General features: G+C 47.4%; 1 non-coding gene across 1 annotated transcript; it reads right to left on the bottom strand.

Annotated features, from left to right (window-relative positions):
* Nucleotides 1–813: 813 nt before the first annotated feature.
* LOC144781169 (small nucleolar RNA U13) lies at nt 814–912 on the bottom strand. The gene has a single exon (XR_013600895.1). It is a non-coding gene; the product is annotated as a small nucleolar RNA U13 (small nucleolar RNA).
* Between the last annotated feature and the right edge of the window lie 7,603 nt (nt 913–8,515).

Here is an 8,515-nt window from a genome sequence, read left to right as displayed (position 1 = left end):
AACTCAGCAATCCTCTTCTAGACTATCTGGGCCTTTTAACACTGGACAGTGCCAACGGGATGCTCAGAACTGTGACTGCTGTATGAAAACATTTCAACGCAACACAAACACATCACGAACGTGGGTGCCGTTTGCACTGAATTCTCTCACAAAAAGGGTCTGGCCTCTTGTGGTAATAAGAAAAGCTTTGCGTTTGTTTGCAATGGGGTTTCACGATGCTGCTCTCGTTAAGTACGGTATACCCAATACATAAATCCTTGCAAATCAATGTCTCGAACTAGGTTTGTGATATTTTGATATGCAGTTTGCAGGTTAAACACAAACTCCTTTTACGTCGCCATTCTCAGCACAAGCACATCCTTTGAAAAAAACAAGCCTTTGCATTGCAATAGGCCTCGCATTTACGCGAGCTTAAGCTATTGGCATTGTAAATGACAATGCGTTTTATTTACGTTTCAAAAACCAAAACATAAATAAAAGGCATTGTTGTTTACAATGCCACTAGCTCAAACTCGCGTAAATGCGACACCTGTTGCATTACAAATGCTTGTTACAATCAGTTCTCAGGATATTGCACTGCTGCAATAAGTGTATCACCCATACCAGCGATTAAACCAGTATTCTAACCTGAGGTTTGTAGATTTTGAACATAGGCATAGATCACAGATCTCACTTGATAGCGTTGAGAACCCAGATACGATCACTATCATATTTCCCTATGGACGCTACAGTTCAGTTGAACACCAATCACAATTTGAGACACTTTGTTCCACTTTTTTACCACTACTTAAATTCTAATGATCTCCAGTTCAAGCTCAGAAGGGTAATGTGCCCAGTCGTAACAAGAACGGGACGGCACACGTCACGCAGGCGCGTGAAAACCCACTCATCACTTGCAAGAACCAGAAGGATCGAAAGAGAAAGATAACGGGGGAACACCAGAGAATTCGGTTCCCCTATGAATGCGACGGTGAGGTTGTCTTGCAGCTCGTGTCTGTCCCCATCTGCGAGGGTCACACTCAGGGCTAGTCACGAGTTATCTACGATATTCTTTAAGACAACTGCAGCAAAAGTTGTACTGTTAACACGACCGTATATATATGCTAATTTAGATGCAGCAGTGTAGCCAATCTGTGTCCCGGTTTGTAGTTTCTTCCCTTAAAATGACCGCCCACAATTGGTTCTATTCAGTTACAACATAAAGAACGGACTACACATTGTATCCTCAGCAGACATGAAACAGCAACATTTATGTATAAAGAAACGTGGGTTGCAGGGGAGGAAGCTGCGTTTATGGGATATGTTGTGAAGATAAATGAACTCTTGAAAGTTTAACGTAAACTGACACTTATTTCAGCACCATCTCTGAGTATGAGTATGCTACGCCGATCGCAAGCAATTCCATTTACACAACTTTAAAACTGTTATAACTTCGAATATTAAATTGTCCCCAAACCGTTGTCCTAAAAGAGATATACAATTATACAATGGACATGGTGAAAAAGTGCAGCATCACGATATCACCACGTTTGTTTCTTAACCAACTTTCATGAAAACAAGCATTTGCAATGCAATAGGACTTGCATTTATGCGAGACCTATTGCATTGCAAACAGGAGTGCGGGCGGGAGGGTGGAAGGTGTGCGAGAAGGCACAAACAACGGGAGTGGGGGGGGGGGCAGGGGAGAAGGCACAGACAGAGGGAGGGGGGCATGGAAAGAAAATAGTACTCATGAATCACAAATAATGGGGCCAGTAGCCATGGAAGGATACAAATGACAACTTGGTGCTCATAAGAAGGGACTCTCAGTCTATAAACCAATCAGAAGGCCGCATTTACAAAGGACAAAGACACAAGTCAATGAAAAAGTGGGCGGGGGAATGGGCGGGGCTTCCCTCATGTAGTCAACTACCACAGATCAACACCAGAGGAGCGCTTGAGTTCTTGCTCAGGACTCGACCTAACAATGTGAATTAAGCACACGCTTTTACTAGCGTCATGATGGTAGTGTACAGACATTGACCATGAACATCAATTGTAAACGGAAACCAACTTTTAAAGAAAGACGCTCACACCCCTGTCTGTGATCAGCATCTGGGGGATTGGATTTCCAACTGTTAGTCCACCATCTTTCTTGAGTGGTGCTTAGCTTCCGGGCGCCTACACACCTGTCTGCAAACCAATTTTCTTGCCAAAACTACCGCATCGGACTGGAGGCTCAGCAAAGAATGCTATATCTTTAGAGCCCATACCTGACAACATTTTAAAAGAGTTAAGTGGGAGATTTAAAAAATAATTGGGAGAATGTATTTTGGGAATGCAATTTCCCCATTGACTTCTTTTGAAAGAGAGGTAATTCAACCCTGACGATCAATGTATTAGCCTGCCCGCTGCAGATCCAGCAGTGAGCATGACATGCAACAGTAAGTTGAGGCATCAACTTTCACCCCAGTTCCTACCTACTTGTGCAGCTCCTAAAAGGAAAGGCAGGGGTAGGCATCTGCATCTGGTGGCAGAGACCTGGTCTGCTGAAGATGATCACCACAAAGGAGGTCACCTCTTGCTCTGGACCGCGAGAGCCAGAGTTTGCAACACCACCAACTAGAAACGAAGTTCACTAGTCCATTAAAGTGCTGGAAGGCGGTTTAAGAGTACGGCGCCACCCTCTGGCAGGAGAACTCTCTAAAACTTTTCAACACATGACTCATTCTTTCCCTCCACACAGCAGTCCTTCAACACCACATCCTGTTGCTAAGCGGAGATAAATCTGCTCCAGTTGCTGCAGCAAGAGTGAGGGTGCGGCTGCACCCTCCACACCCCTACTTACCTCAACACTGAGCAAAGGAATGCCAGTCCTCCCTTATAAGGATCAATGAAGCAACATGTCACCCACCTGCAACCACCAGAAGCTCAAACTCAGTAACTCTCCCACTAAGAACATAATAATCACAAATGCATGCCAATCTACTAAAGAGCTATATCAAAGAGTAAAGACAATGTACATGAGCTAATATAAAAATGCATGTAAACTGAATATTCATAACCTCCATTGTGCATGAAGCAATAATACCAGAGTATAAGATTATCACAAAAAAGTGGCCAAATAAAAGGAGGAGTCACCGTCATGCATAAGGAATTTGTAAACATGGTAGACCCACATGACTATGCAACTCTAAAATGCATAACTCTTTTTGTCAAAAACCATCCATCCACAACATCTCAATTTTGTTCCTGCTAATGTACCACCCACCACCACAAAGCACCTAATTTGCAACAAAATACTGTGACTGCTGCTATCTTCAGTCTCAGCTACCCAAACCTAACTGTTCTAGGTGACTGAATACATAGCTTTAGAAATCAGATTTACCATCAACAAAAGAACTGCTATTACGTCTGTGGGCTATGGATCTGGCACAATATATAACTAATCCAAGAGTAAAGCGGTACAAAAGGGGGTGGTGATGGACGGAGCATCTGAACCAATCAAACACTCACACCCAGTCAACAGATCTGGGTTTAATCCATCACCGTTCTTTAGCCCACTCTGCCACCCCAGTGCAGACATGGCCATATGCAAATCAGTCTGACCCTGTGCCTCATGGGAACAGTCCAGCCCGAACTGCCAAGCCATGCCTTCCCTGGACCGGATTCAAGCTTCCTAGGACCGGTTTCTGGCATTGCAGCAGTCTTCAGCCAGCCTTGCTTGAATCCAGTGGCAAAGTGAGCAAGGGACTCACGTCTGAGCATACCCTGCCAAACTTATGGCGAACAAAGCGGTACAAAAGGGGGTGGTGATGGGCGTAGCATCTGAACCAATCAAACACTCAACCCAGTCAACAGATCTGGGTTTGATCCATCACAGTTCTTTAGCCCACTCTGCCGCCCCAGCTCAGACATGGCCATATGCAAATCAGTCTGACCCTGTGCCTCATGGGAACAGTCCAGCCCGAACTGCCAAGCCATGCCTTCCCTGGATCGGATTCAAGCTTTCTAGGACCGGTATCTGGCATTGCAGCCGTCTTCAGCCAGGCTTGCTTGAATCCAGTGGCAAAGTGAGCAAGGGACTCACGTCTGAGCATACCCTGCCAAACTTATGGAGAACAAAGCGGTACAAAAGGGGGTGGTGATGGACGGAGCATCTGAACCAATCAAACACTGACACCCAGTCAACAGATCTGGGTTTGATCCATCACCGTTCTTTAGCCCACTCTGCCACCCCAGTTCAGACATGGCCATATGCAAATCAGTCTGACCCTGTGCCTCATGGGAACAGTCCAGCCCGAACTGCCAAGCCATGGCTTCCCTGGACCGGATTCAAGCTTCCTAGAACCGGTTTCTGGCATTGCAGCCGTCTTCAGCCAGGCTTGCTTGAATCCAGTGGCAAAGTGAGCAAGGGACTCACGTCTGAGCATACCCTGCCAAACATATGGCGAACAAAGTGGTACAAAAGGGGGTGGTGATGGACGGAGCATCTGAACCAATCAAACACTCACACCCAGTCAACAGATCTGGGTTTGATCCATCACCGTTCTTTAGCCCACTCTGCCACCCCAGTTCAGACATGGCCGTATGCAAATCAGTCTGACCCTGTGCCTCATGGGAACAGTCCAGCCCAAACTGCCAAGCCATGCCTTCCCTGGACCGGATTCAAGCTTCCTAGGACTGGTTTCTGGCATTGCAGCCGTCTTCAGCCTGGCTTGCTTGGATCCAGTGGCAAAGTGAGCAAGGGACTCACGTCTGAGCATACCCTGCCAAACTTATGGCGAACAAAGCGGTACAAAAGCGGGTGGTGATGGATAAGACACACTCTTGATGGAATATTTTCAACGACATTTTCAACATAACCACTTCCAGGCGTCTATGCCTAATGTGGAGCAATTCGTCTCAACATCATGATCACCAGAACTTCACAATTCCAGTAGGCACCTCAAAGCAAGGCCACTGGATTGACTTGGAAAAAAATGAAATGCAAACACTTTGCAAACCCTAGTTACAACCACAAAACCGACTTCTAAAACCTTTTACTGCATGCACATCATTATTCCAAAAATTTAACAAATTGCTGTCAAAAGCCTTTAATATGTTCATGTAAAGGAAAAGGAGTCCCACTCAACTCACCCAAGGTCGCCTAAATGTTCACTAAGGAACTGTCAAATTTAAAACCCCAATAGAGCGCTTGAGCACAAATAGAGGACAAAGGTAGCCCAGGAGGACAGTGGAATCCAATCAACTCTGCCAACTCCTCTTTTACAGAGCAATGATTGCAAAAGAGCAACAGTAATATGACTCAGCTAGCCTTACCATTTCATTGTGCCTTGCTAAGGAAGTCTTCAGAAGCACCTCTGAATTTAAAGACGTTTCTAATTGCGGCAATGAATCTGTTCAGTGATACTTTGGCTGCTCATTTCATACAAAAAGCCAAAGAGCTACACACCCTTGCCAACTCAAAGGTTCCAAGGATGTAGCCTTACGGCTGGAGCAGTCGACCTCAAAGCTGGGGAATCGCGTTCAAGTCTCGCCAACGGCGCTCAACATCCAGTGATTCTGGGCAAATACTTAATCTCCCCATGTCTAACCAAAAAAAAAAAAAAAAGAATGTGTCCATCTGTATTGAAACTGGTGCTCATGTAAAGCGCTCTGATACCCGATTCCTCAGGTCTAGTTTGCGCTATATAAAACTCTACAAAAAAACACGTAACTTGAACCCGAAGCAGACACCCACATAACTGAAAGAAGAACTTGGTACATTCTCACCATCATCGGATCAATTGTTTGATGATCTAGCATCACATAGTGTGAGAAGTTGGCCTGATAGGTGATGTTTCCAATTCTGGAACCACCTATTATCAGACCAAACAATCCCTTATGGTGTCTGGTTGTAAGTCAACCTTATTAGACAAGCTATCCTAGGGGTAGCATGGACTAAGCAGCCTAAAGGCTTAACTTAAGAGGTCGTGTTAAGCGAGCTGTTTTACCACATACAATCCTGTAATATCAAATGAAAGGACACCACACAAGTATATATTATAAAAATATATGTGTTTATTACTAAAAACAATCCCCAGTATTCTTTATGAATAAAGGGGCACAAGCGTTAAATCAAAAGCACTGTTTAAACATACAAGTTGCACAATTATGGATGAGGGCGGGGGCCACTCAAACCATATACTAAACAAGTGGTATAAGAGATGCCACTCGAGCAGTGGTTAGGCCTAGGGCCTAGGGAATCGCTGGGAGCAGTCAGGACAAGCAATGCTGAAGTCGGGAATGGCCCTCGGGATTCGGGAGATGTGCGGAAAGCGCACGCATGCACCAATGTTAACCAATGGTGCGTAAAAGTCGTAAAGTTAGAGTTTAAGGACACTTCCGCTGAACCTAGAGGAACAAAACTTAACACACAGACCCTAGAGATGTGCACCAGTGTGGGAACACCGGCGGAGCAAAGTTACCTCACCCACAGGAAGTGGGTGCATAGGGTCGAAGTGGCGTCGGGTTTTGACACGCAGGCTCTTGGTGCTTGAAGCTGAAAGGGCTGCAGGCAGGGTGAAGATGAAGTGTCCGGTGGAGTCCAAGGGTGGACTCAAGTCGAAGAGTACCTGAAAGCAGAGGGGACAGAGTCTGGGTCACTCAGCAGTGACCAGGGTGGAACCAGGACGGAACCAGGCAATGTCGGGCGCAATCAGGTGGTCGTCGAGGAGCTTCTCTCCGCTGTCACGTAGGCTCTGGGGCATCTGCGACGTCCAGGAGCAGGTCACGATCTGTCCCACGCAGGCTCTCACCGTCGGTGCAGTCGGCTTCAAGTTTGGAGCAAACAACACTTGGCAAGAGCAATCCACGCGGAATCGGAAGAATGCTTCTCACTCGGACCAGGAAGGTCAGAGTCGGGGCTCCTTTTCAGGGGAGCTGGTGTGGATCTGGAGCAACCAGATTCACGAGTCTTCTTTGTAGTTTCGTCGGCACAGGGACCACTAGCTGGCTGGCAAGTGACCGGGCCAACGCGTTGAGCCAAATGGAGCAGAAGGGCCCCACGCAGCACTCGTCAAGTGTGGAGGGCTGAACTTCGGCTCAGGAGTAGCTCAGGGTGGGGGCTTCTCAAACCCCGGTGCACAGTTTCGAGGGTCACTCGTGGGCTGCACGGTCAGCATCTCGTGGTCAATTCAAGATGGCGTGCCCCACGCTTCCGGTCGCCTCCACGGGTCTCAGCTCTGCAGGGACTGTGGATCGGGCTGTTGGAAGGCAGGCAAGCTTGATCTCGTTGATCTCAGTTGCTCGAGTTCCGGCGGGAACTGCAACTAAGTAGACGTCGAGGGCTGGATGGTGCCTGCTGCTGCAGGGTGGTCACTCCTTGACCACAAGGGAGATTCTTCGGGCTTCCACGTTGAGATGGAGGTCCAAGGGTCCAGAGTTTCGTTTCTAATGTTTCTTCCAGGAAATCTGATGTGCATTGGCACTGCTCCCACTCTTATTCGAATCTGGGGGGCGTGATTACCTGCTAGGTCCCCTCCTATGGGTGGGACCCAGGAAGTGGGTGGATACACCCCCTTCCTTTGATCCAGGCCGCCCTGGCACGAGGGCTGGAGTGCCCCAGAACCGGTTTGGCCGGATTATGCAAGGGGCAGCCTTGTGCGCCCCAGGCAGTGTCTGGTTTCTTTCAAACCTCCCTGCTACAATCCACTATCTCCTGTCTGGAGGGCGGTGACACCCTCCTGTGACAGGAAACCCTTTGTCCAGGACCCATTTGGTTGAGTTTCGGTCAACTGCAGGGGTCCAGACATTTGTCTGTGGCAGAGGCATCCATTTTGTGGATCTTAAGGTCTTTGGAGAAATTAACCGCATTTAAGTGAAGTAACATGTCTTACCCCTCTAGAGGGGTGGAATGCTATCCCCGTCGCCAGAACTGGCGAGGGGATAGTATTCCAAATCGTATGACACCTTACACGACATGTTTTGATAAAGCCAAACCAAAGTTGCTATTTAACCGCGAGGATTATAAGGCACTTAAGAGTATATGGTATGGCATTATCCTGAAACAGCTTAGGGAGTTGTTCCCGACAGCTGCAGACAGGCTCAGCTCATGCTAGAGCTCCATCTCACATAAAACCACGCACTCAGCCTCCAGGATTGATGAGGCCGTCCATAGGAGTGGCTCACAGGTTTACATGTGTCCAGATATAGGTTTAGATATAGGTATACTATATCTAAGCAAGGGGTGATTACACCACCTTACCCCAGCTGAGTGATCAGCCAGTTGTGTCAATTTAAGAACCAGCCAGGGGTGGCAAAAGATATGCTGCAGCCCCTGGTAGGCCTTGGTGGCCCCTATGCCCTGGGCACCTATAGTGCATTATACAGGGGCTGACAAGGAGTCCATTTCCAATTGTGGTATGTGCCTATAGCACATGTGTCATTAATTTAGTGAGAGAACAGCAGGCTGGGGGTCTGATCAGCAGGCCCACAGCCTCAGTAGTCGAAAACCAGTGAAGCAAAAAGCAAAAATTTGGGGTGACCATAGGAT

This window comes from Lissotriton helveticus, chromosome 1_1 (genome assembly GCF_964261635.1).
Source record: "Lissotriton helveticus chromosome 1_1, aLisHel1.1, whole genome shotgun sequence".
NCBI lineage: Eukaryota > Metazoa > Chordata > Amphibia > Caudata > Salamandridae > Lissotriton > Lissotriton helveticus.
The sequence above is the reverse complement of the archived record's forward strand: the minus strand, read 5'-3'. Positions and strand labels throughout refer to the sequence as shown.